The sequence below is a fragment of the Oryx dammah genome, unplaced genomic scaffold, assembly GCF_014754425.2.
Source record: "Oryx dammah isolate SB20612 unplaced genomic scaffold, SCBI_Odam_1.1 HiC_scaffold_18, whole genome shotgun sequence".
Lineage (NCBI taxonomy): Eukaryota > Metazoa > Chordata > Mammalia > Artiodactyla > Bovidae > Oryx > Oryx dammah.
Window position 1 is genome coordinate 30637751 of NW_024070202.1, and position 27930 is coordinate 30665680.

Genomic DNA, 27930 nt, shown 5'->3' on the forward strand with positions numbered 1-27930 from the left:
TTGAGTTTATTTTTGTGTATGATGTTAGGAAATGTTCTAATTTAATTCTTTTACACATGGTTGACCAGTTTTCCCAGCACGACTTATTGAAGAGACTGTCTTTTCTCCATTGTATATTTTGGCCTCCTTTGTCAAAGATAAGGTGCCCATGGGTGCATGGATTTATCTCTTGGCTTTCTATCTTGTTCCATTGGTCTGTAATTCTGTTTTGGGGCCAGTACCATGCTGTCTCGATGACTGTAGCTTTGTGGTACAGTCTGAAGTCAGGAAGGTTGATTCTTCCAGTTGCATTCTTCTTTCTCAAGATTGCTTTGGATATTCAGGATGCTTTGAGTTTCCATACAAATCGTGAAATCATTTGTTCTAGTTCTGTAAAGAATATTGTTGGTAATTTAATAGGGATTGCATTGAATCTGTGGGTGGCTTTGGGTTGTAAAGTCATTTTCACCATATTGATTTCTCTAATCCAAGAACATGGTATATCTCGCCATCTGTTTGTATCATCTTTGATTGCTTCATCAGTGTCTTATAGTTTTCTGCATACAGATCTTTTCTCTCTTTAGGTAAATTTATTCCTGAATATTGTGTTCTTTTTGTTTCAATGGTAAATGGGATTGTTTCTTTAATTTCTCTTCCTGAATTTTCATTATTAGTGTATAGGAATTCAAGGCATTTCTGTGTATTAATTTTATATCCTGTGACTTGACTATATTCAGTGATTAGCTCTAGTAATTTTCTGGTGGCATCCTTAGGTTTTCTATGTAGAGAATCACGTCATCTGCTAACAGTGAGGGTTTTACTTCTTCTCCAACCTGGATTCCTTTTATCTCTTTTTCTTCTCTGATTGCTGTAGCTAACTAGGACTTTGGAAATGATGTTGAACAGTAGTGGTAGAGTGGGCACCCTTGTCTTATTCCTAATTTTAGAGGTAATGCTTTCAGTTGTTCATCATTGAGGATAATGTTTGCTGTGGTTTTGTCATATATGGCCTTTATTAAATTGAGGTATGTTCTTTCTATGCCTACTTTCTGGAGAGTTTTGATCATAAATGGGTGTTGAATTTTGTCAAAGGCTTTTCTCTGCATCTATTGAAATGATCATATGGTTTTTATCTTTCAGTTTGTGAATATGGTATATCACATTGATTGATTTGTGTATACTGAAGAATTCTTCCTCAACTTTAACACCGTTTCCATCACACTACAGTGCCACTTCAAGATGAAGCACCCAAAAATATTAATCAGTTTAATGCCTTTATGAAGCCACAGGAATACCAATAAACTAGCTTTGGACATAGGCCTTTCTTTATTCCTTACATCTTCATCTCTTTGATCTATGCTGCTGCTCTGACTTCTGTTTAATCAGCACATATGTCTCCAGCTGTTACTTGGGCTCAGGGACCTACATATGCCTCATCTACCTGTGACCTTGTCTAAGGTTACAAATGAAAATTTCATCTTCATAAAAAAATTTTTTAACTACCACCATCACCTCAGTCAATAAATGATTAAAAAGTGTAATTTGTGAAAGAGATGCTTCAACTAGTTAATATCTGGAAAAAAAATATTCAATTTCACTAATAATTACAAAATTCAGATTAAATCAATGTGATACAGTTGCCCCTCCACCACCTTATTTCACTGTCAGTGATTTGGTTTGTTCTTTGGGGTTATTAATCAAGAGACCTGGTACTTCCAGGGGAGTGTAATTTGGAATATTTGTTTTTGAAAGATTTTAGCTAATTTTAATCAAGAAATTTCACTAATTACTATTCCATGAATGTCTTCTAAAGAACAAATCCTAAATTTGAAAAATAGCTATGTGCACAAAGATGTTTGTTATATAGTTATTTATATTACCGTAAAACTGAAAACAACCCAATTTGGGTAATAGTGAATATTGGAATAACTCAAACCATTGGGTGCTACTTGGAATATTATAAACTTTTAAAATTATATGAATGTCTAAAAATAAAAAAAGTGCTTATAAAATTAAGCAAAGGAAACAACTCATAAAATTCTCATGTACTTATTTCTATATATAAAAACAAAATAAATAGTTAAAAACTATCTACAAAGTAAATACTGGAACGAAACCTACACAGAGTTGGCTATAGCATTTCTGTAGTCTCCACAGTATCATTATTAATCTGTATTTCTTTCTTAAAGTAAATTTAAGTTTTTATTTATCCTATATAGTGAAGATTTCCCTTTTTGAAAAAAAATTCATTTTTTCACTTTTGGTTATGCTGGGTCTTCATTGCTGTGCATCCTTTCTCTAGCTGCAGTGTGTAGGGTCTACTCTCTAAATGAGGTGAGTGAGCTTCTTATTGCAGTGGCCTTCCATGTTGCAGAGCATGGGCTCAAAGGCATGTGAGTTTCAGTAATCACAGAAAGTGGGCTCAGCAGTTGTAGTTCCCAGGCTCTAGAGCATGGTCTCAATAGTTACAGCAAACGAACTTAGTTGCTCCGTGGCGTGTGGGATCTTCCCATATCAGGGATCCAGCTCGTGTCTCTTCATTGGCAGGTAGATTTTTACCACTAAGCCACCAAGGAAGCCCTCCCTTTTGTTTTTAACACTAGTTCAGTTCAGTTCAATCACTCAGTCATGTCCGACTCTTTGCAACCCCATGGACTGCAGCACACCAGCCTCCCTGTCCATCACCAACTCCCGGAGCTTACTCAAACTCATGTTCATAGAGTCAGTGATGCCATCCAATCATCTCATCCTCTGTTGTCCCCGAGTCCTCCTGCCTTCAACTTTCCCAGCATCAGGATCTTTTCAAATGAGTCCGTTCTTTGCAACAGGTGGCCAAAGTATTGGGAATTTCGGCTTCAGCATCAGTCCTTCCAGTGAATATTCAGGACTGATTTTCTTTAGGATGGACTGGTTGGATCTCCTTGCATTCCAAGGAATTCTCAAGAGTCTTCTCCAACACCGCAGTTCAAAAGCATCAATTCTTTAGCGCTTAGCTTTCTTTATAGTCCGACTCTCACATCCATACGTGACCACTGGAAAAACCATAGCTTTGACTAAACAGACTTTTTTGGCAAAGTAATGTCTCTGCTTTTTAAAATGCTGTCTAGGTTGGTCATAATTTTTCTTCCAAGGAGCAAGCGTCTTTTAATTTCATGGCTGTAGTCACCATCTGCAGTGATTTTGGAGACCAAAAAAATAAAGTCTGTCACTGTTTCCATTGTTTCCCCATCTATTTGCCATGAAGTGATGGGACCAGATGCCGTGATCTTTGTTTTCTGAATGTTGAGTTTTAAGCAAACTTTTTCTCTCTCCTCTTTTACTTTCTTCAAGAGGCTCTTTAGTTCTTCTTTGCTTTCTGTCATAAGGGTGGTGTCATCTGCATATCTGAGGTTATTGATATTTCTCCTGGCAATCTTTATTCCAGCTTGTGTTTCATCCAGCCCAGCATTTTTCATGATGTACTCTGCATATAACTTAAATAAGCAGGGTGACAATATACAGCCTTGATGTACTCCTTTCCCAGTTTGGAACCAGTCTGTTATTCCATGTCTAGTTCTAACTGTTGCTTCTTGACCTGCATACAGGTTTCTCAAGAGGCAGGTTAGGTGGTCTGGTATTCCCATCTCTTTCAGAATTTTCCACAGTTTTTTGTAATCCACACAGTCAAAGACTTTGGCATAGTCAATAAAGCAGAAGTAGGTGTTTTTCTGGAACTTTCTTTTTTTTTGATGATCCAACAGATGTTGGCAATTTGATCTCTGGTTCCTCTGCCTTTTCTAAATCCAGCTTGAACTTCTGGAAGTTCACAGTTCACGTACTGTTGAAACCTGTTTTGGAGAATTTTGAGCATTACTTTGCTAGCATGTGAGATGAGTGCAGTTGTGTGGCAGTTTGAGCATTCTTTGGCATTGCCTTTCTCTGGGATTGGAATGAAAACTGACCTTTTCCAGTCCTGTGGCCACTGCTGAGTTTTTCAAATTTCCTGGCATATTGAGTACAGCACTTTCACAGCATCATCTTTTAGGATTTGAAATAGCTCAGCTGGAATTTCATCACCTCCACTAGCTTTGTTCATAGTGATGCTTCCTAAGGCCCACTTGGCTTCACTTTCCAGGATGTCTGATTCTAGGTGAGTGATCACACCATCATGATTATTTGGGTCATGAAGATCTTTTTTGTATACTTCTTCTGTGTTCTTGCCACCTCTTCTTAATATCTTCTGCTTCTGTTAGGTCTATACCATTTCTGTCCTTTATTGTGCCCATCTTTGCATGAAATGTTCCCTTGGTATCTCTAATTTTCTTGAGGAGATATTTAGTCTTTCCCATTCTATTGTTTTCCTCTAATTCTTTGCATTGATCACTGAGAAGGCTTTTTTATCTCTCCTTGCAATCTCAAAAATGACAGAGTGATCTCTGTTCATTGCCACAGCAAACCATCCTATATCACAGTAACCCACAAGTCAATGCCATGACCAGGAATGCTGAAAGAAGCTGAAGCTGAATGGTTCTGTGAAGACCCACAAGACCTTTTAGAACTAACACCCCAAAAAGATGTCCTTTTCATTTTAGGGGACTGGAATGCAAAAGTAGGAAGTCAAGAAACACCTGGAGTTACAGGCAAATTTGGCCTTGAAATACAGAATAAAGCAGGGCAAAGGCTAACAGAGTTTTGCCAAGAGAATGCACTAGTCATTGCAAACATCCTCTTCCAACAACACAAGAGAAGACTCTAACATGGACACCACCAGATGGTCAGTACCAAAACCAGATTGATTATATTGTTTGCAGCCGAAGATGGAGAAGCTCTATATAGTCAGCGAAAACAAGACCAGGAGCTGATTGTGGCTCAGATCATGAACTCCTTATTGCCAAATTCAGACTTAAATTGAAGAAAGTAGGGAAAACCACTAGACCATTCAGATATGACCTAAATGAAATCCCTTACGATTATACAGTGGAAGTGAGAAATAGGCTTAAGGGATTAGATCTGATAGACTGAGTGCCTGAGGAACTATGGATGGAGGTTCAAGAAATTGTACAGGAGGCAGTGATCAAGACTATCCCCAAGAAAAAGAAATGCAAAAAGGAAAAATTGTTGTCTGAGGCCTTACAAATAGCTGAGAAAAGAAGAGAATCAAAAGGTAAAGGAGAAAAGGAAATATATACCCATCTTAATACTAGTATTCATACCTAATCTTTATTAACTTTATATAGAATAAATTATTGTTAAATATTGGCCACATACTCTGTTTGTCCATGTTGACTCTGCTTTCCACATTCAGTCAGAAGTTAGTAATTATACAGTGCTAGTTTTACAATGAGCTACTGATGCCAGTGTATTTGGGATTTGGAATCTTCAGACTATGATGTCTTAATATTGACCCTATAGTGTATATCCCAATTTATGTATAATTTATCTTATGGGCAGTACTATGATTGTGATAAATAATATAATAATGCTCTTTAACAAGAATATATTTTGTAAGAAATAACTTTTAAATTATATTTTGATTTTAGAACCTGGAAAATATGTTTGGATATTTTCAATTTTTGTTTCATATAAACACTTCCTTACCCCTTAGATCTAGAGGATTTTAGTGTATATATTTCACTATTCTGTCTCCAATTTTATTAAAGTAATTACTGCTTTTTCTGTGTATCTTTAACCATCAGTTCCCTGAACTATTTTTAAAGTGTTAATAGATTTCAGAGTAAAGCTACAAAAGTAATATTAAAAAACTATGTCCTTTTTCTGAAAGAGAGAAACACTGACATGTCACTGAACTTGATACCCAGATATATATTAAGCTTATTGCTTTGACAAGCTTGGTTATATGATTTCCAGTAATATTTGTCAGGATTATAAATGAGTAGCAGATTAGATTCAGGTGATATACTAAGAGATGGCAAGTGTAATGAGCTGGATTCTCAGTTGTAAATAACAGAATTCCTTCCTTTTTAGTTTCAATAAAGGAATTTGTTGTGGAATATAGATAGAATATAAACTTACTGGAGATGTTCTAGAAGAAAACTAGAGATTCATGTTGAGAAACGATAACAGAGCTACATCCTACAACAAGCCTGCCTAGAATGCTGTGCTTGCCATAATCGGAAAGTGAAAGTGAAGTCACTCGGTCGTGTCCGACTCTTCGCCACCCCATGGACTGGAGCCCACCAGGTTCCTCCGTCCATGGGATTTTCCAGGCAAGAGTACTGGAGTGGGGTGCCACAATCAGAAAACTGCACCCAAATGATGAGCCCCACTGATGCCAGCTAGGGAGTCATGTTGCCTCTGCCAGACTCTGTGCTACAGATGAATGTTTTGCCTTGTGCTACTTTCTCCACAATAAATCATTTCTGAATCAAGCTTGTCACATAAGGCCACAAGAATCCAAAATGCAAGGGTATTGTGGCACTTATTATTACATTTCTTCATAGAAGTAATCATTTAAATTAGAAGTAAAGGCTGAGACATGCTCTTTGGTAAGGAAGATGACTACTTCACGTTTACCTTGCTCTCTCTGAGTCTCCTCTCTACCCAGAGATGTGAAGCGGAGTTCTTTGAGCTTCTTGAATGTTCATTGGAGACAGATTATATCTCCACTAAGAGTTGTTTCTCTGCCTACCGTACAGTGCCTTTTTTCTTGGCAATTATCTCATTAAGAAGGTATTTTTAATTTACTACCATTTCTCTGTATTTTTGTAAGTGAGAGATGAATGCTGGTTTTTCAGTTGACATACCTCAGGAGTAACTTGTGTTGGTTTTGTACCTAAGACAGTGACAGCTTTGTAGAGACTATCCTATAGTTGTTTGAATCATCTTTAATGAACCACGGGTGCAGTCATATTCCAAGACTGGTGTCATCAGTTGTTTCTATGCCCCTACCAGGGATCCTCATAAACATTTGGGGACATGTCTCTTCTTCTTGATAACCTGTAGAATAGGGCCTGTGATTATTGTTGTTTAAGTCTTAAAGGAAAAGCTGACCTCTGAACTCTAGAACATTTGAGGTTACTTGGAGTTTCAGTTTTTAAAACAATCTAGGAGACATATACTACAATTAACACAGCTGTTTGGACATTATTAAAATCCATGTAACTAACCTGGCTTTAGATATGCCTTGTGCTGCTTCCAGTGACAGTAAGTTGCAAAACTGACTTCATCATTTCTGGGTGGAAGGGAGCATGGAATTAGTATTTTACCAGTAGTTTCAAAATTACTTCAAGTTGATGATACCAAGATGTTGAGTGCAGTAAATTGAAAATAAAGTACAATTGTCCACACAAGGCTATACATCTAGATCTATGCAAGTTCTGTACATCTATAAATTGAAAAACCCTAAAGTGATAGCTTTAGGAAGAGAAGTTATGACAAATCTAGATAGTATATTAATAAACAGAGGCATTACTTTGCCAACAAAGGTCCATATAGTCAAAGCTATGGTTTTTCTAGTAGTCATATATGGATTTGAGAATTGAACCATAAAGAAGACTGAGCACCGATGAATTGATGCTTTCAAACTGTGTTGCTGGAAAAGACTCTTGAGAGTCCCTTGGACAGCAAGGAGATCAAACTGGCCAATCCAAAAGAAAATCAACCCTGAAAATTCATTGCAAGGACTGATGCTGAAGCTAAAGCTCCAATACTTTGGCCACCTGATACAAAGTGCCAGCCCATCAGAAAAGACCCTGACACTGGAAAAGATTGAAGGCAGGAGGAGAAGGGGACAACAGAGGAAGAAATGATTGGATGGGATCACTGACTCAGCGGACATGAGCTTGAGCAAACCCTGAGAGATGGTGAAGGACAGGGAGCTCTGGCATGCTGGACCAACTAAACAATAAAGCTATAGCAGCACTGGAAAATCCTGTGGTTTAAGATGGTTGTAGCTTGGCATATTGGGAAATACTACTCAAATGATGCAGAACTTTCCTTATTATAAAAGCATTCATCTTGACTGTAGTAATCTGCCTTCTTGTCCAGTTCATTCAGATCATTGTCATAAATGACTAGTCCTGTCTGCCTATTAAAGGCTATTTTCTAAGACTTAGTTTCTACACAAATAGAAAATATGGTTTAAAGAAACCAAGATGCTGTTCTTTTTAGAAGAATATCATACCTTATACTCTTGTTCTGATAGTCAAAAAGAGTCCAGCTCTTTAAAAGAAAAGATTCTCCCTATAAATACATTGTTTTAAATACATTGTTTTATATTCTAAAATCTAAGTGATCTCAGTTCAGTTCAGTCACTCAGTCATCTCTGACTCTTTGTGACCCCATGGACTGCCTGTCTATCACCATCTCCTGGAATTTACTCAAACTCACGTCCATCACGTCGGTGATGCCATCACCCATCTTATCCTCTGTCATCCCCTTCTCCTGCCTTCAATCTTTCCAAGCATCAGGGTGTTTGCAGTGAGTCAGTTCTTCACATCGGGTGGCCAAAGTATTGGGAGTTTCAACTTCAGCATCAGTCCTTCCAATGTATATTCAGGACTGATTTCTTTTACGAGTGACTGGTTTGATCTCTTTGCAGTCCATGGGATCCTCAAGAGTCTTCTCCAATACCACAGTTCAAGAGCATCAGTTTTTCAGCACACAGATTTCTTTATAGTCCAACTCTCACATTCATACATGACCACTGGGAAAACCATAGCTTTGACCAGATGGACCTTTACTGGCAAAGTAATGTCTCTGCTTTTTAATATGTTGCCTAGGTTTGTCATAGCTTTTATTCCAAGGAGCAAGCATCTTTTAATTTCACAGCTGCAGTCACCGTTTGCAGTGATTTTGGAGCCCCAAAAAATAAAGTCTGTCACTGTTTCCATTGTTTCCCCATCTACTGCCATGAAGTGATGGGACTGGATGCCGTGATCTTAGTTTTTTGAATGCTGAGTTTTAAGCCAACTTTTTCACTCTCCTCTTTCTCTTCATCAAAAGGCTCTTTAGTTCCTCTTCGAATTCTGCCATAAGGGTGGTGTTATCTGCATATCTGAGGTTATTGATACTTCTCCCGGCAATCCTGATTCCAGCTTGTGCTTTGTCCAGCCCAGCATTTCTCATGATGTTTAGCTAAGCAGGATGACAATATACAGCCTTGATGTACTCCTTTCCCATTTTGGAACCAGTCTACTGTTCCATCTCTGGTTGTAAATGGTGCTTCTTGACCTGCATACAGACTTCTCAGGAGGCAGGTAAGGTAGTCTGGTATTCCCATCTCTTTCAGAATTTTCCACAGTTTGTTGTGATCCACACAGTCAAAGGCTTTGGCATAGTCAATAAAGCAGAAGTATATGTTTTTCATAACTCTCTTGCTTTTTCAGTGATCCAGCGGATGTTGGCAATTTGATCTCTGGTTCCTCTGCCTTTCCTAAATCCAGTTTGAACATGTGGAATTTTACAATTCACGTACTGTTGAAGCCTGGCTTGGAGAATTTTGAGCATTACTTTGCTAGCGTGTGAGATGAGTGCAGTTGTGCAGTAGTTTGAACATTATTTGGCATTGTATTTTGGGGGGTTGGAATGAAAACTGACCTTTTCCAGTCCTGTAGCCACTACTGAGTTTTCCACATTTGCTGGCATATTGAGTGTAACACTTTAACAGCGTCATCTTTTAGGATTTGAAATAGTTCAGCTGGAATTCCATCACCTCCACTAGCTTATCATAGTAATGTTTTTAAGGCCCACTTGACATCACCCTCCAGGATGTCTGGCTCTGCATAAATGATCATACCATTGTGGTTATCCAGGGCATTAAGTCCTTTTTTATATAGTTCTTCTGTGTATTCTTGCCACCTCTTCTTAATATCTTCTGTTTCTGTTAGGTCCATACCATTTCTGTCCTTTATTGTGCCCATCTTTGCATGAAGTGTTCACTTGATATCACTGATTTTCTGGAAGAGATCTCTAGTCTTTCCCATTCTATTTTTTTCCTCTATTTCTTTGCATTGATCACTGAGGAAGGCTTTCTTATCTCTCTTTGGAATTCTGCATTCAGATTGGTACATTTTTCCTTTTCTCCTTGCTTTTAGCTTCTCTTCTCTTCTCAGCTATTGTAAGGTCTCCTCAGACAACCATTTTGCCTGTTTGTATTTCTTTTCGTTGGAGATGGTCTTGATTACTTTCTCCTGTACAACGTCACAACCTCCGTCTGTAGTTCTTCAGGCACTCTATCAGATCTAATCCTTTGAATGTATTTCTCACTTTCACTGTATAATTGTAAGGTATTTGATTTAGGTCATACCTGAATGGTCTAGGAGTTTTCCCTATTTTCTTCAGTCTAAGTGATCTAAAGACTAATTATTTTTAATGGCGTTTGCGCAGAGCTTGGTCAATAGTAGATTTTCCTGATAAACTCTACATTGAGATTATTGTATTAAAGTAGGCAGTCTTATAAGGTCTATAGCATCAGACTCAAATGTTCAATTGAAGACCAGTATTAATTCTGAGATATATCTAAGTAACTTAGAAATGTTTTATGCTATGAATCTTCTTGTGCAGTGCCAGAATTTGTTGGTTTGTAAATAAAAGATTATCTGTTTTCCATGCAGAGAATGAATATATAGAGCACCCTGGTGGGCATATTTTAAAAAATTAACTAACTCACTAGACTTCCAGTACTGGTGATTGTGGAAACTATTCCACATTAAAAAAAAAATTAATAGAATTTTAAAATATTAAGACACTAGAGAGCATCCAAAGGCAGATAGCAGTCATTGGATGATTTAGTTTTGAAAAACTGCATTTGGGCAAGATAATTCTCAGTTTGCAGTTTTCTGGTCTATGGGCGCTTAACAACCCCCAAAGCAATGATTGTGGAAAACAGAAATAGTGTAAATTGCAATCATACCAGCTCAAAATGTCAGAGATCAAAGTTCAGGGCTATAAAAACAGGTGGAATGTTAAAGGAAAAACCCAAGCAACAAGAGAGCTACAAAAGGACGAATACCCAAATTCTGATTATGAACTGCCAAAATCCCTGGCTGACGGTATTAATTATGCATCATGGGTGTCTCAAGTGACCCAGGGGGGAAGGAGAGCCCCCAAAATCAAACAGATCAAAGAAGAATTGACTCTTCCATAATAGACTCACACAGGGCTTTACCTTTGAGTCTGATACTTTCTTCTTTTATAACAACTGAAGGAGCTCTAGCAGTAGAAAGCTGAAGCCTTACAGATTTGAAGTGTACCCCCCCCAGACTCAAAGTATGGGAAGATGGAGGACAGGACCAAAAGAACAACCTGAAATTCCTTGTCTAAGAGACAAGGAAACCACAAAGGTGAGCCCATCCTTGCCCATCCTTGACTGATTACCAAATTATATAGATACAGTGCAGACATGGAGCCACGCTGAAAAAGCACTGGTGGAAGACCAAAAGGACAGGGCAGGAACATTACTTGTTATATACAACAGGAAAGATAAGGCTTGCAGTTACTGTCTAGGCAGGCTAACTGCTTACAAAATCAAAAACTCAAGTCTTTAGAAAAATATAAGAATTGCAGCAGTATGTCATCTATCATGTCCAATTTTCAACCAAAAATCACTACTCAAGCAAAGAGCAATATGAGATCTATATTTAAGAAAAATGTAGTCTGTAGAAAGTGACTTCAAGTGAGCCAAGATACTGGATTTCAGATTTAAAGGCTTAAAAGCAATATCTGCATTTATATATTCAAAAATTAAAGTAACATGTGTTCAAAGAATTAAGTGAAAATGTAATATCAATGAGTAAACAGCAGTCTCAACAGAAAATAAATCCTAAAGCTGGAAATTTTTACAAATGGAAAAATTCATTATCTGGGATCAATAGTAGATTAAAACAAAAACAGTAATAAGCAACAAGAATCTACTGTGCATGAATTGTAAAGTAAAATAAAAATAAATAAATTAATTAATTAAAAAAAAGAATCTACTGTGCAGCACAGGGAACTATATTCAATATCTTATAATAACCTATTATGGAAAATAATCCAAAAAATATATATATATAGCTGAGTCACTTTGAACACATGTATACCTGAAACTAACACAATATTACAAATCAACTACACTGCAATAAGTAATTTTTAAATAAAAATAAAAACAATAAAGAAAAAAAAGTAGATTAAACAGAATGATGAATCCATTCATTGATGTTAATAGAAATTAGGTAACTTGAAGAACAAAGAGAAAAAAGTTCAAAGAAAAATGAAAAATCTTAGAACCTGTGAGACATGGCAAGTGGTGCAACATATAAAAACTGCAATTCCATAGAGAGAAATGAAAGAAAATATTTGAAGAAATAATGGCTGAAAACTTCCAAAACTGGATAGAGAAAACAGATTCATTGGTCAGAGATGCCCAACCAAAACGTAATAAACATAGAATTGCTCCCAAAAGTGTTATAGTTAAACTTCCAAAAGCAAGCATAAAAGAAAATCTTAAAAGCAGGTAAAAAAAAAAAAAAACCATTCCATCAGGGAAACAATTATATCAGCAGTCTCCAACCTTTCTGGCAACTTTCTGGCACAAGGGACTGGTTTCGTGGAAGACAACTTTTCCATGGACCCAGACATTGGAGAACCGTGGGTTAGATTAAGTTGTGCCCGACTCTTTGTGACCCCATGGACTGCAGCCCACCAGGCTCCTCTGTCCATGAGATTTTCCAGGCAAGGATACTGGAGTGAGTTGCCATTTCCTTCTCCAGGGGATCTTCCCAACCCAGGGATCGAGCCCGAGTCTCCTTCACTGCAGGCTTTCTTTACCGACTGAGCTACAAGGGAAGCTGGGTTAGATTAAAGTTATATAGATTAACGGCTCATGTATCATCTGAAGCCATTTCAATCAGAAGACTGTGAAATGACATATTCAGAGTGCTAAAGGAAGTTATTTTTCACTAAGAATTCTACATCCAGGAGAAAGTACTTTCATAATGAAGATAAAATATATTGTCAGATAAATAGATACTGAACCAAAACTGAATTAAACCAAATACACAAAACTGAATTCATCAGTAGCAGATCTGCATTTAAAAGTGCAAAAGCAATTTTCATGCTAAAGGGAAATGATACAAGATGGCCTCACACTAGGGAAGGCTACTGACTTAAAAGATCCTCACATAAACATCCAGAGTTACGTTTGACCAAATACTTGCCACTCCATGGTCATCAAATCAACAAATACAATTAATCAGCACAAGTCTACCACTTGTCATTTGGCACTCATATGCATCTCCTTCACCATACTTAATCTCCAAATGAAGACAGTGACATGATCATAATTCTGCTTAAGATGAAACAACAATGAACCAAACACACAAACTAATAACTCCCCCAAAAGAGGAGGTAAAGTCCTTGAGTAGTGTTGACTCTTCATGATATTATGCAGCTTAAATACCATGATGTAAAATTATATTTTAAAATACTTAAATACTGTGATATAAAGTCTGTATATCTTATATCACATGATAAAGGAATAAAAAAAGGAAGAAAACCAATACATAAATATATTCATGACAAATAAGGAGGAAATACTCATGATAATTATAGTCCTTGGTTTCTGTCTACTTGTCATACCTAGCTAGTGTTTATAACAGTCTTCTTTTACTACCCATTCTATATTTCCTTTGCATTTAGCAAGCACCTCAGCTGGTTTCAGTTCCATGGAGTAGGGTAGACCCTAAGGGTCTGGGCCATTAATAGTGCTATCTAGATTGGGCTCTTGCAGTATTCCTGTGACTCCTATCCTAGTAATACTAAGAGATACCCAAGAAGATCTCCTGTATTCAAGACATACTTTTATTTATCTCCACTGTGGAGTAGTAGGATTTTCCTTCCTGGTCAGGACCAACCACCCCAGCCAGCACATAAACTCAATTTGTCTGTTGATTCATAGGCTTGAGGAACCCAAAATGGTGGAGCAGCTGTCTTAACTTCCAGTTCAGTAAAATTATTATGTATCTCCCAGTGGAAGCATTCTTCCCTTTGGAACTAAGACCTCTAGGCCAGCAGAGCATAAGATCATGGTATCAGTTCAGTTCTGTTCAGTTCAGTCGCTCAGTCATGTCCGACTCTTTGCAACCCCATGAATCACAGCACACCAGGCCTCCCTGTCCATCACCAACTCCCGGAGTTCACTCAGACTCACGTACATCAAGTCAGTGATGCCATCCAGCCATCTCACCTCTGTCATCCACTTCTCCTCCTGCCCCCAGTCCCTCCCAGCATCAGAGTCTTTTCCAGTGAGTCAACTCTTCGCATGAGCTGGCCAAAGTACTGGAGTTTCAGCTTTAGTATCATTCCTTCCAAAGAAATCCCAGGGCTAATCTCCTTCAGAATGGACTGGTTGGATCTCCTTGCAGTCCAAGGGACTCTCAAGAGTCTTCTCCAACACCACAGTTCAAAGGCATCAATTCTTCGGCACTCAGCCTTCTTCACAGTCCAACTCTCACATGCATACATGACTACTGGAAAAACCATAGCCTTGACTAGACGGACCTTAGTTGGCAAAGTACTGTCTCTGCTTTTGAATATGCTATCTAGGTTGGTCATAACTTTTCTTCCAAGGAGTAAGCATCTTTTAATTTCATGGCTGCAATCACCATCTGCAGTGATTTTGGAGCCCAAAAAGATAAAGTCTGACACTGTTTCCACTGTTTCCCCATCTATTTCCCATGAAGTGATGGGACCGGATGCCATGATCTTTGTTTTCTGAATGTTGAGCTGTAAGCCAACTTTTTCACTCTCCACTTTCACTTTCATCAAAAGGCTTTTTAGCTCCTCTTCACTTTCTGCCATAAGGGTGGTGTCATCTGCATATCTGAGGTTATTGATATTTCTCCTGGCAATCTTGATTCCAGCTTGTGTTTCTTCCAGCCCAGCGTTTCTCATAATGTACTCTGCATATAAGTTAAATAAGCAGGGTGACAATATCCAGCCTTGACGTACTCCTTCTCCTATTTGGAACCAGTCCATGTCCAGTTCTAACTGTTGCTTCCTGACCTGCATACAGATTTCTCAAGAGGCAGGTCAGGTGGTCTGATATTCCCATCTCTCTCAGAATTTTCCACAGTTTATTGTGATCCACACAGTCAAAGGCTTTGGGATAGTCAATAAAGCAGAAGTAGATATTTTTCTGGAACTCTCTTGCTTTTTAGATGATCCAGCGGATGTTGGCAATTTGATCTCTGGTTTCTCTGCCTTCTCTAAAACCAGCTTGAACATCTGGAAGTTCACGGTTCACGTATTGCTGAAGCCTGGCTTGCAGAATTTTGAGCATTACTTTACTAGCATGTGAGATGAGTGCAATTGTGTGGTAGTTTGAGCATTCTTTGGCATTGCCTTTCTTTGGGACCAGAATGAAAACACCTTTCCCAGTCCTGTGGCCACTGCTGAGTTTTCCAAATTTGCCGACATATTGAGTGCAGCACTTTCACAGCATCATCTTTCAGGATTTGAAATAGCTCAACTCGAATTCCATCACCTCCACTAGCTTTGTTCATAGTGATGCTTTCTAAGGCCCACTTGACTTCACATTCCAGGATGTCTGGCTCTAGGTGAGTGATCACACCATCGTGATTAGATATCTGGGTCATGAAGATCTTTTTTGTACGGTTCTTCTGTGTATTCTTGCCACGTCTTCTTAATATCTTCTGCTTCAGTTACGTCTATATACCATTTCTGTCCTTTATCAAGCCCATATTTGCATGAAATGTTCCCTTGGTATCTCTAATTTGCTTAAAGAGATCTCTAGTCTTTCCCATTCTGTTGTTCTCCTCTATTTCTTTGCATTGATCGCTGAAGAAGGCTTTCTTATCTGTTCTTGCTATTCTTTGGAACTCTGCATTCAGATGCTTATATCTTTCCTTTTCTCCTTTGCTTTTTGCCTCTCTTCTTTTCACAGCTCTTTGTAAGGCCTCCCCAGACAGCCATTTTGCTTTTTTGCATTTCTTTTCCATGAGGATGGTCTTGATCCCTGTCTCCTGTACAGTGTCACGAACCTCATTCCATAGTTCATCAGGCACTCTATCTGTTAGATCTAGGCCCTTAAATCTATTTCTCACTTCCACTGTAAGGGTTTTGATTTAGATCATACCTGAATGGTCTAGCAGTTTTCCCTAGTTTCTTCAATTTAAGTCTGAATTTGGTAATAAGGAGTTCATGATCTGAGCCACAGTCAGCTCCCGGTCTTGTTTTTGCTGACTGGATAGAGCTTCTCCATCTTTGGCTGCAAAGAATATAATCAATCTGATTTTGGTGTTGACCATCTGGTGATGTCCATGTGTAGAGTCTTCTCTTGTGTTGTTGGAAGAGGGTGTTTGCTATGACCAGTGCATTTTCTTGGCAAAACTCTATTAGTCTTTGCCCTGCTTCATTCCTCATTCCAAGGCCAAATTTGCCTGTTACTCCAGGTGTTTCTTGACTTTCTACGTTTGCATTCCAGTCCCCTATAATGAAAAGGACATCTTTTTTGGGTGTTAGTTCTAAAAGGTCTTGTAGGTCTTCATAGAACCATTCAACTTCAGCTTCTTCAGTGTTACTGGTTGGGGCATAGACTTGGATAACTGTGATATTGAAAGGTTTGCCTTGGAAATAAATAGAGATCGTTCTGTCGTTTTTGAGATTGCATCCAAGATTGCCTTTCGGACTCTTTTGTTGACCATGATGGCTACTCCATTTCTTCTGAGAGATTCCTGCCCACAGTAGTAGATATGATGGTCATCTGAGTTAAATTCACCCATTCCAGTCCATTTTAGTTCGCTGATTCCTAGAATGTTGACGTTCACTCTTGCTATCTCTTGTTTGACCACTTCCAATTTGCCTTGATTCATGGACCTGACATTCCAGGTTTGTATGCAATATTGCTCTTTACAGCATTGGACCTTTCTTCTATCACAAGTCACATCCACAGCTGGGTATGTTTTTGCTTTGGCTCCATCCCTTCATTCTTTTTGGAGTTATTTCTCCACTGATCTCCAGTAACGTGTTGGGCACCTACTGACCTGCGGAGTCCCCCTTTCAGTATCCTATCATTTTGCCTTTTCATACTGTTCATGGGGTTCTCAAGGCAAGAATACTGAAGTGGTTTGCCATTCCCTTCTCCAGTGGACCACACTCTGTCAGACCTCTCCACCATGACCCGCCCATCTTAGGTTGCCCCGTGGGCATGGCTTAGTTTCACTGAGTTAGACAAGGCTGTGGTCCTAGTGTGATTAGATTGACTAGTTTTCTGTGAGTATGGTTTCAGTGTGTCTGCCCTCTGATGCCCTCTTGCAACACCTACCATCTTACTTGGGCTTCTCTTACCTTGGGCGTGGGGTATCTCTTCATGGCTGCTCCAGCAAAGCGCAGCTGCTTCTCCTTACCTTGGATGAGGGGTATCTCCTCACCACGGCCCTTCCTGACCGTCAACGTGGGATAGCTCCTCTAGGCCCTCCTGTGCCCGCAAAGCCATCACTCTTGGCTCCTTGGAAGTGGGGTTGCTCCTCCCGGCCGCCGCCCCTGACCTCGGAGGCGGGGTAGCTCCTCTCGGCCGCCGCCCCTGGTTCAGCCACAGGGTAGCTCCTCCCAGCCACTGCCCCTGACCTCTGACATGGGGTAACTCCTCTTGGCCACCACCCTTTGGGCATGGGGTCCTCCCAGCTTCTACCCCTGACCTCAGACATGGGTTAGCTTCTCTCACCCACGCTTAGTGCACCAGTCGCAGCCGCCAGGTTGGTTTATTTCTCACTTGGTTCTTGTATTACTGTAACAATGATTTGGAATGACAGACTAATTACAGTCCAAGCAGGCAGGATTTCTCAGTTCCTGTTTTGTTGTTATAAGGATTTGAAACAACATGGGCCACTTCATCAGGTAACTTACTTGTGCTTTCAGGGTCTGCCTGGGCCTGCTGACATATATACTACTTCCATTTGATGATGGAATGTTGCTGTACATACCCAACTTTATGGTTTGCTCAGTCAGATATCAATATCAATTTATGATGAACAGTTCAGGTTGCATAGTAACTATGGTGGCCCACAGTTAAGTGTTCAATCTCTACTAAGACTCAGTAGCTGACCAAGAACTCTTTCCCAAAAGGAGAGAAGTTATCAGCAGAGAATGGCAGGACTTTAGTCCAAAATCCTGAGAGTCTGTGTTGTGAATCATCAATAGGGCCTGCCTGCTGAAAGCTCAAAACAGCATCCCTGCCTGCCTACTACACACTCTTCACGCACTCTTGGATCTGCTGGACCTTAGTGGCAGAGCAGCTGGCACCTGGACCTGGTACAGAGCCTTCTCTTGTTCCAGACCCTACTCACAGCTTTTCAGGTCACTTATTTTTTTTAATTTATTTGTTTTAATTGGAGAGTTATTACTTTTCAATATTGTGGTGGTTTTTGCCATACATTGACACGAATCAGCCATGGATACACATGTGTCCTCCATCCTGAACCCCCCTCCCACTGCCCTCCCCACCCCGTCAGCAGCTTTGAGTGCTCTGCTTCATGCATTGAACTTGCACTGGTCATCTATTTTACATATGGTAATATACATTTCAATGCTATCTTGTCATATCATACTACCCTTGCCTTCTCCCACATAGTCCAAAAGTCTATTCTTTACATCTGTGTCTCTTTTGCTGCCTTGCATATAGGATCATCATTACTGTCTAAACTCCATTTATATGCATTCAGTTCAGTTCAGTTCAGTTGCTCAGTCGTGTCCGACTCTTTGCGACCCCATGAATCACAGCACGCCAGGCCTCCCTGTCCATCACCAACTCTCAGAGTTCACTCAGACTCATGTCCATCAAGTCAGTGATGCCATCCAGCCATCTCATCCTCTGTCGTCCCCTTCTCCTGCCCCTAATCCCCCCCCAGCATCAAAGTCTTTCCCAATGAGTCAACTCTTCATATGAGGTGGCGAAAGTACTGGAGTTTCAGCTTTAGCATCATTCCTTCCAAAGAAATCCCAGGGCTGATCTCCTTCAGAATGGACTGGTTGGATCTCCTTGCAGTCCAAGGGACTCTCAAGAGTCTTCTCTAACACCAAGTTCAAAAGCATCAATTCTTTGGCACTCAGCCTTCTTCACAGTCCAACTCTCACATGCATACATGACCACAGGAAAAACCATAGCCTTCACTAGACGGAACTTAGTCGGCAAAGTACTGTCTCTGCTTTTGAATATGCTATCTAGGTTGGTCATAACTTTTCTTCCATGGAGTAAGCATCTTTTAATTTCATGGCTGCAGTCACCATCTGCAGTGATTTGGGAGCCCCAAAAAATAAAGCCTGACACTGTTTCCACTGTTTCCCCATCTATTTGCCATGAAGTGATGGGACTGGATGCCATGATCTTTGTTTTCTGAATGTTGAGCTTAAGCCAACTTTTTCACTCTCCTCTTTCACTTTCATCAAGAGGCTCTTTAGTTCCTCTTCACTTTCTGCCATAAGGCTGGTGTCATCTGCATATCTGAGGTTATTGATATTTCTCCTGGCAATCTTGATTCCAGCTTGTGTTTCTTCCAGCCCAGCGTTTCTCATGATGTACTCTGCATATAAGTTAAATAAGCAGGGTGACAATATACAGCCTTCATGTACTCCTTTTCCTATTTGGAACCAGTCTGTTGTTCCATGTCCAGTTCTAACTGTTGCTTCCTGAATATACTGTATTGGTGTTTCTCTTTCTGACTTACTTCACTCTGTATAATAGGCTCCAATTTCATGCACCTCATTAGAACTGACTCAGATGTGTTCTTTTTTATAGCCAAGTAATATTCTGGTGTGCATATGTACCACAACTTCCTTATCCATTCATCTGCCAATGGACCTCTAGGTTGCTTCCATGTCCTAGCTTTTGTGAACAGTGCTGCAATGAAAATTTGGGTACGTGCGTCTCTTTCAATTCTGGTTTCCTTGGTATGTATGCCCAGCAGTGGGATTGCTTGGTCATATGGCAGTTCTTTTTCCAGTTTTTTAAGGAATCTCCACTGGCTGTCCAGTTTGCATTCCCACCAACAGTGTAAGAGAGTTCCTTTTTCTCCACACCCTCTCCAGCATTTATTGTTTGTATACTTTTTGATGGTGCCCATTCTGATTGGTGTGAGGTGATCCCTCATTGTGGTTTTGATTTGCATTTCTGTAATAATGAGTGATGTTGAGCATCTTTTCATGTATTTATTAGCCATCTGTATGTCTTCTTTGGAGAAATATCTGTTTAGCTCTTTGGCCCACATTTTGTTTGGGAGTTCTTTTATTCTGATTTTGAGCTAATTGTGCTGCTTTTATATTTTGGAGAATAATTCTTTTTCAGTTGCTTCATTTGCTATTATTTTCTCCCATTTCAAAGGCTGACTTTTCACTTTGCTTATAGTTTCCTTCATTGTGCAAAAGACTTTAAATTTAAATAAGTCCCATTTGTTTATTTTTGTTTTTATTTCCATTACTCTGGGAGGTGGCTCATAGAGGATCTTGCTGTGATTTATGTCATAGAGTGTTCTGCCTATGTTTTCCTCTAAGAGTTTTATAGTTTCTAGTCTTGCATTTAGATCTTTAATCCATTTTGAGTTTATCTTTGTGTATGGTATGAGAAAATGTTCTAGTTTCAGTCTTTTACACATGGTTGACCAGTTTTCCCAGCACCACTTGTTAAAGAGACTATCTTTTCTCCGTTGTATATTTTTGCCTCCTTTGTCAAAGATAAGGTGTCCATAGGTGATGGATTTATCTCTTGGCTTTCCATCTTGTTCCATTGATCTATATTTCTGTCTTTGTGCCAGTACCATACTGTCTTGATGCCTGTAGCTTTGTAGTATAGTCTGAAGTCAGGAAGGTTGATTCTTCCCATGGCATTCTTCTTTCTCAAGATTGCTTTGGCTGTTTGAGGGTTTTTTGTGTTTCCATACACACTGAAATTATTAGTTCTAGTTCTGTATTGGTAGCTTGATAGAGATTGTGTTGACTCTATAGATTGCTTTGGGTAGGATACTCATTTTCATTATATTGATTCTTCCAATCCACAAACATGGTATATTTCTCCATCTATTTGTGTCATCTTTGATTTCTTTCATCAGTGTTTTATAGTTTTCTATATATAGGTCTTTTGTTTGTTTGCTGCTACTGCTGCTACATCGCTTCAGTCGTGTCCAACTCTGTGCGACCCCATAGATGGCAGCCCACCAGACTCCCTTGTCCCTGGGATTCTCAAGGCAAGAACACTGGAATGGGTTGCCATTTCCTTCTCCAATGCATGAGAGTGAAAAGTGAAAGTAAAGTCGCTCAGTCGTGTCTGACTCTTAGCGACCCCTTGGACTGTAGCCCACCAGGCTCCTCCATCCATGGGATTTTCCAGGCAAGAGTACTGGAATGGGGTTGTTTAGGTAAATTTATTCCTGAACATTTTATTGGTTTTGTTGTAGTGGTGAATGAGGTTGTTTCCTTAATTTCTCTTTCTGTTTTTTTCATCATTAGTGTATAGGAATGCAAGGCCTTTCTGTGTATTAATTTTATATCCTGCAAATTTACTATATTCATTGATTAGCTCTAGTAGTTTTCTGGTGGTATCTTTAGGGTTTTCTGTGTAAAGGATCATGTCATCTGCAAACACTGAGAACTTTACTTCTGTTTTCTTATCTGGATTCCTTTTGTTTCCTTTTTCTTCTCTAATTGCTGTGGCTAGTACTTCCAAAACTATGTTGAATAGTAGTGGTGAGAGTGGGCATCCTTGTCTTATTCCTGATTTTACAGGAAATGCTTTCAGTTTTCACCATTGAGGATAATGTTTGCTGTGAGTTTACCATATATGACTTTTATTATGTTGAGGTATGTTCCTTCTATGTCTGCTTTCTGGAGAGTTTTGATCATAAATGGGTGTTGAATTTTGTCAAAGGCTTTTCTCTGCATCTGTTGAAATAATCATATGGTTTTTATCTTTCAATTTGTTAATATGGTGTATCACATTGATTGATTTGCAAATATTGAAGAATCCTTGCATCCCTGGGATAAAGCCCACTTGGTCATGATATATGATCTTTTAAACATGCATTTTAATATTCTGTTTGCTAGAATTTTGTTGAGGATTTTGTTCAACAAGATATTGGCCTGTAGTTTTCTTTGTTTGTGGCATCTTTGTCTAGTTTTGGTATTAGGGTGATAATGGGCTCAGAATGTGTTTGGAGTTTACCTTCCTCTGCAATTTTCTGGAACAGTTTAAATAGGATAGGTGTTAGCTCTTCTCTAAATTTTTAGTAGAATTCCCCTTAAAGATTGGAAGATTTTTGATTACAGTTTTGATTTCAATACTTGTGATGGATCTTTAAGATTTTCTATTTCTTCTTGGTTCAGTTTTGAAAGATTATACTTTTCTAAAAATTTGTCCATTTCTTCAAAGTTGTCCATTTTATTGGCATGTAATTGCTCATAGTAGTCTCTTATGATCTTTTGTATTTCTGTATTGTCTGTTGTGTTTTCTGCATTTTCACTTCTAATTTTATTGATTTGATTCTTCTTTCTTTTATTCTTGATGAGACTGACTAATGGTTTTGGTTTGTCTATTTTATTTATCTTCTCAAAGAACCAGCTTTTAGTTTTGTTGATTTTTGCTATAGTCTTCTTCATTTCTTTTTCATTTATTTCTGCTCTGATTTTTATAATTTCTTTCCTTCTACTAACTTTGGGATTCTTCTTTTCTTCTTTTTCTAGTTGATTTAGGTGTAAGGTTAGGTTGTCTATTCCATGTTTTTCTTGTTTCTTGAGGTAGGCTTGTATTGCTATAAACCTTCCTCTTAGCACTGCTTTTATTGAATCCCATAGGTTTTTGAGTCATTGTGTTTTTATTTTCATTTGTTCCTATGCATATTTTGATGTCCTTTTTTATTTCTTCTGGATCTGTTGGTTATTCAGAAACATGTTGTTTAGCCTCCATATGCTTTAAGTAGGCCAGAGCAACACACCCAAATGAGGAATCTGTTGTCTCCAAAATTTAAAGAATTCCACTAGACATTGTGCCCCTTTCTTGGTTGTAGGAGGAGCCAGGTGTAACATCTCATCCTTTACATTAGAAGGAATATCTTGACATGCCCCACACCACTGGACCCCTACAAATTTTACTGAGGTAGAAGGTTTTTAAATTTTAGCTGGATTTATTTCTCACCCTTTGGTACATAAATATTTTACCAATAAATCTAGAGTAGTTGCTACTTCTTGCTCCTTCTTGCTCCAGTCATCATAATGTTGCCAATATAAGGTACCAGTGTGATATTTTGTGAAACGGAAAGGCAATCAATATCTCTGGGAACTAAGTTATGATATAGGCCTGGAGAGTTGATCTCTCTCTGAGGTAGGGCAGTGAAGGTATGTTTTTGGCCTTGCTTTGTGAAAGAAAACTGCTCTGGTAGTCTCTGTTAGCAGGTATGGAGAAAACATGGTTTACCAGTTCAAAAGCTATAATATATATCACTTACCGTGGGATGTGTTAATTCGCTCAAGAAATGAAACGACATCTGGTGCAGCAGTCACAGTTGGAGTCACCAGCTGGTTAAGCTTATGAGAATCCACTGTCATTCTCTAAGATCCTTCTGTCTTCTTTACAGGCCAAATAGGGGACTTTAATGGGAATGTGGTGGGAATTACCACCCTTACATCCTTTAAGTCCTTGATGGTGACATTAATCTCTGCAGTCCCTGTATGAATGATTATTGATTTTGGTCTACTGTTTTCCTTGTAATAGTCCTTACTCCACAGGTCATAATGGCCCCACTATAGTAGTCCTCACCCCAAAGCTCAGGGAACAAATGAGATTCTGCCTTTTGCTGAGTATGTCTATTTGAGTTATGCGTTCCATTGCGTAGTATGATGAATAGGTTCAAGGACCCACTGGGTCCACTTTGAAATGGACCTGGGCTGAAACTCCATTGATCACTGACCTCCATTAGCCCATACTTTGACTGTTGGACAACAGTGATCTTTCAGGTCTCCTAAGATTCATGTCAGTTCAGAGCTAGTATCCAGGTGTTCCCAAAAGTTCTGAGTACTTCTTTTTCCTCAGTGTACATTTATCCTAATAAAAGATTATAGGTCACTATGGGGGAATGCCAGGGAAAAGATTAATGGCATAAACTTTTATCAGCATACTTCCTCAAGGAAGCCTCTCTCTCTTTCATTTAAGGGGTTCCGGGTCTGTAAACTGGTAAAAGTCTGGAAATTGACTGAGTGACCTTGGCTTTGTTTTTTTTGATTCAGTTGAGACTTTTGTTCACTTGACCTAGAACTTTTTGGCTCATATAGATTAAGGATTTAGTAAGCTTTCTATCTGTTTTGCTTCTAGGAATACCATGATCACCTGGCCCACCCCATAGGTCTATGGGAGTCAAACTATTCTTCCTACTACTTTGACTCTGCTATTCATTATGATAACCATGCCCATCTTTCCTTTGGCAGTTGAGTATAACCACTTGGCCCCAGCCTCCCAGGATCCAGTCTTACCATTGCATTTAGATTTCTCATTTCATTGATGGCAGTATCCATTGTAAGGTCTGACCTTTAGAGAAGAGCAGTCACAGAGCTCTTCAAGAATGCTAGTGCTCCCCTCACAAATTTATTTCTCAAAGTTGTGCCTTGAGAGGGTATGCCTTCTGAACCCTCCCAGGGTGAGTAAGTTGGTTTTAAATGACAAATCCAGTCTAAGATTCCAGTCTTTCTAAGCAGCTGAATCTCTTCCTCTACACTAAACAAAGGCAGATCTGGCATTTCTAGTTTGCTTACTATAGACCACCTTTTGGTCCCTATTTTAGCCAGTCATCCAAACTATTGGAACCCTTTCTGACTCTTTGAGCTGCAACATTATGCAGAATTTCTGCTTAATGTGGCTTCCCTGGTGACTCAGTGATAAAAGAATCCACCTGCCAATGCAGGGGACACAGGTCTGGTCCCTGGTCTGGGAAGATCCCATGTGCTACAGAACAACTAAACCCTTGTACCACAACTGTTGAGCCTGTGCCCTAGAGCCCAGGAAGCACAACTTCTGAAGCACGCCTGCCCTAGAGTCTATACTCTGCAATAAGAGAAGCCACTGCAATGAAAAGTCCATATCCTGCAACACTCACCACAACTAGAAAAGAGCACTTGCAGCAACAAAGACCAGCACAGCCAAATAAATAAATAAATAATTTCTGCTTAATGAGTCCATATCAATAACTTTCTGTTCAGCAGCATTCACACCCTGGCTGCTCAAAACACTTTTCATCATGCTTTTTAAAAGTTTCCTGGGCCACGGAAAGGAATGGCCGCTAGAGAGGAGAATGAGGACTAAGCAAGGTGTGGGGACCAAGTGTCCAATATGGGAAACCAATGAGAGATGTTCCCCTCCTATCAGTAGGTGGTGTTCTCTCTGCTAGTTAGCAGGCGGATCATAGGGAACCTTCTTGGGCCTATCAACTGATGGTTGCCAGGTGGACTGGGTCACTAATTCACTCTCTTTGGCTTCCTGACCCTGGCACAGGCCCCACTATGACCTGCTGGATTGGAGGCTGAAGAGTCTCTAGGTATTGACTCTACTCAATACATGTGATCCTTTAAAATCCTGGCTCCATCCCAAGTTAAGTTCACTTTGTCACTCCTCTATCTTCCCACTGCTACCATCTGACAGATTTAGGTCATCTTCATGTAGCAAGGACCATAAGATAAGCACTCTACCTGTCATGTAGATATTCAAGAATTTTTTTTTAAATTTCACACTTCAACCGTGGCTTTTGAAACTCAACAACCAAAGATTTGACTACTTTTTTCTTGGTTCTTTTGTGCCAGCACATCAAGAGGCAGTAGGTCCCTAAAATATAGCTCTCAGCAGCAATGGTCACTCACCAAATACCAGGAAAATGACAACCATTCATATACCAAAATAGTATCTTACTAAAGTAAGAAAGCAAGCTAAGGAGTAGAGTCCTGGGAAACCCCAATATTTAAAGGTCTGGTGGATAGGGAGTAAGAATGGGCTCTTGAACACCAGAGAAGTAATATATCAGGAACAAGATCAGCAGTGTTTGTGCCATAAAGAAGTAAGGCAAAGGTTTTTGCAGGCCATTTGCCTTAGTTATGAAGTCTTTGTCAAACTCTGTTTCTGAGGAGGCAGCATGGAACTTGAAATTAGAGGGATATGAGTTTCAGTCTTAGCTGCACTCCCTACTCAGCACATGTGTGACCTTGGACGAGTGACTCAGCCTTGCATCCACCAGTTCCTCTTTGTGCTGATGTTTAAAAATGCTTTAGTGATTATCAGAGTGCCGTTTCAAGGACACCAGTACCAGAATCACAGGGAAGCCTCTTAGAAATGCAACTTCTTGAGCCCTATCCCATATTTATGATAGCAGAAACTCTGAGGGTGGACCCAGCAATGTCATTCTGACCATGTCTCCCAGGTGTCTGTGATCATACTAAAGGTCAAGAACTACGACTCTGTAAAATTTATTCAGGAGGAGAACAGAATCAAATATAAAGAAGGGAGGACAGTACTGCTAACACGTGGTAGACTTTGCTTGTTGCCTTTCTGCCTTCAATCCAGCCCTCACTTTGGTCTTTCTGTGTAACATGCTAATCTTTTCCCTTGTTTCTCAGCCATCCTCTCCCTCCTTCTTGTCCCCATTCCATCACAAAGGAATACTCTCACGCACTTACTTAACTCTCCTAGGCCAATTACTGATAATGTGGTCCACATGGTGATGAAAGAGCCAATTAGTGCAAATGCATTTTCTTTTTAGTGAACAGAAAAGAGCTAACTGGCTATTTAAAGTCACGCAGGAACCTCCACACACAAAGCCAATTATTTGGCTGAATTTTTCACTTTCCTTTGCTTATATTGGTGCTGTGTAGACAAAACCTCAACTAATTACTCCGTAGGTTTCTGGCTCTAACAGTATCAACAGAATATAAAAGTCACATATTTGAAGATGTAGCCAAATGAGGTTCCCACGAAGAGGAAATAAGCAACAACTTTCCCCTAAATTTGGGCCCGTATTTATTTCTAGTAAAAGCTCATAATGAAAATCGCTATGTGCACTTGCTGACAAACACACTGAAATGAACACAGCATCATTATTTGGCACAATACAGGTTTTGCTCCATGGCTTTTTGCACCAGCATTTTCATCCTTTACCAGAACTTTGCTTTGCTAATCACTAGATTGATAGACGTAAATGTGGAGGATCAGGAAGAAAGAAAAAACTTGAAAACAAATAGTCAAATGCTGCATTTTTATCAAGCCAATTGCTTAATTAATAGTGCATCTTCATTCATTTTAAAACCGAAATTTAACTGTACGGAAGAAAGCTCTCCTTCTAAGCTACTTGTACTGGAAATTAAACTGTCAGAATTTAGATAGATTTCATTAGGGAGATTATGTACAATCAAGTATCAGTTCTGCTTGGGCCATTGCCAAGGAGCCTCAAAAATACTGTCAGGAGCATGTTGTGCTATGATATTTGGAGTTTTATCTCTGCCAGCGTCTCTCTAGTTTCAGATGCCTTTAGCAATGATGGACTTATCAGTCTTCATCTCATCTCTCTTAGGTCTGTTTTCAGACTCCCCTCAGTGGCGACACTGACTCCTCTCCTGGAAGGGTCAGCTGGCTGCACTTCTTCTGCCATTCTTGACTCAGAGCAAAGAGGATTTAAACAGCCTTTTATCCCAGTACTAATACCTGGGCTCTGTGGCTCTCTCGAATGAAAATTTTAGCATAGGGAAAATACAAGAGGACTTTTACTTAAATTTGGGCCAGTATTTATGGACTCAGTCCTGGGCTGCTGATAAATTTGCTTTTTCTCTTCTTTATTTTCCTTTGTTGTTATTGCCATTACCATTGTACACTATAAGGTTTGCTGTGTTTCAGGCACCATTGACTAAACCCCCATTGTAAGATTACAAGTGGGGTCCCCAAAATTCAACTCTGTAAAATGTGAATTTCTTTATTGAAAGATTGATTAAATGATCTCAGTC

General features: G+C 39.3%; 1 long non-coding RNA gene across 2 annotated transcripts; it reads right to left on the minus strand.

Annotated features, from left to right (window-relative positions):
• Nucleotides 1–716: 716 nt before the first annotated feature.
• On the minus strand, nt 717–21642 carry LOC120878063. Of its 2 annotated transcripts, none has more exons than XR_005724448.1 (3): nt 21626–21642; nt 7020–7022; nt 717–857 (listed from the first exon to the last, which is right to left on the minus strand). It is a non-coding gene; the product is annotated as an uncharacterized LOC120878063 (long non-coding RNA). The 2 variants fall into 2 exon arrangements; XR_005724447.1 differs by lacking the exon at nt 21626–21642 and adding an exon at nt 12279–12288.
• Between the last annotated feature and the right edge of the window lie 6288 nt (nt 21643–27930).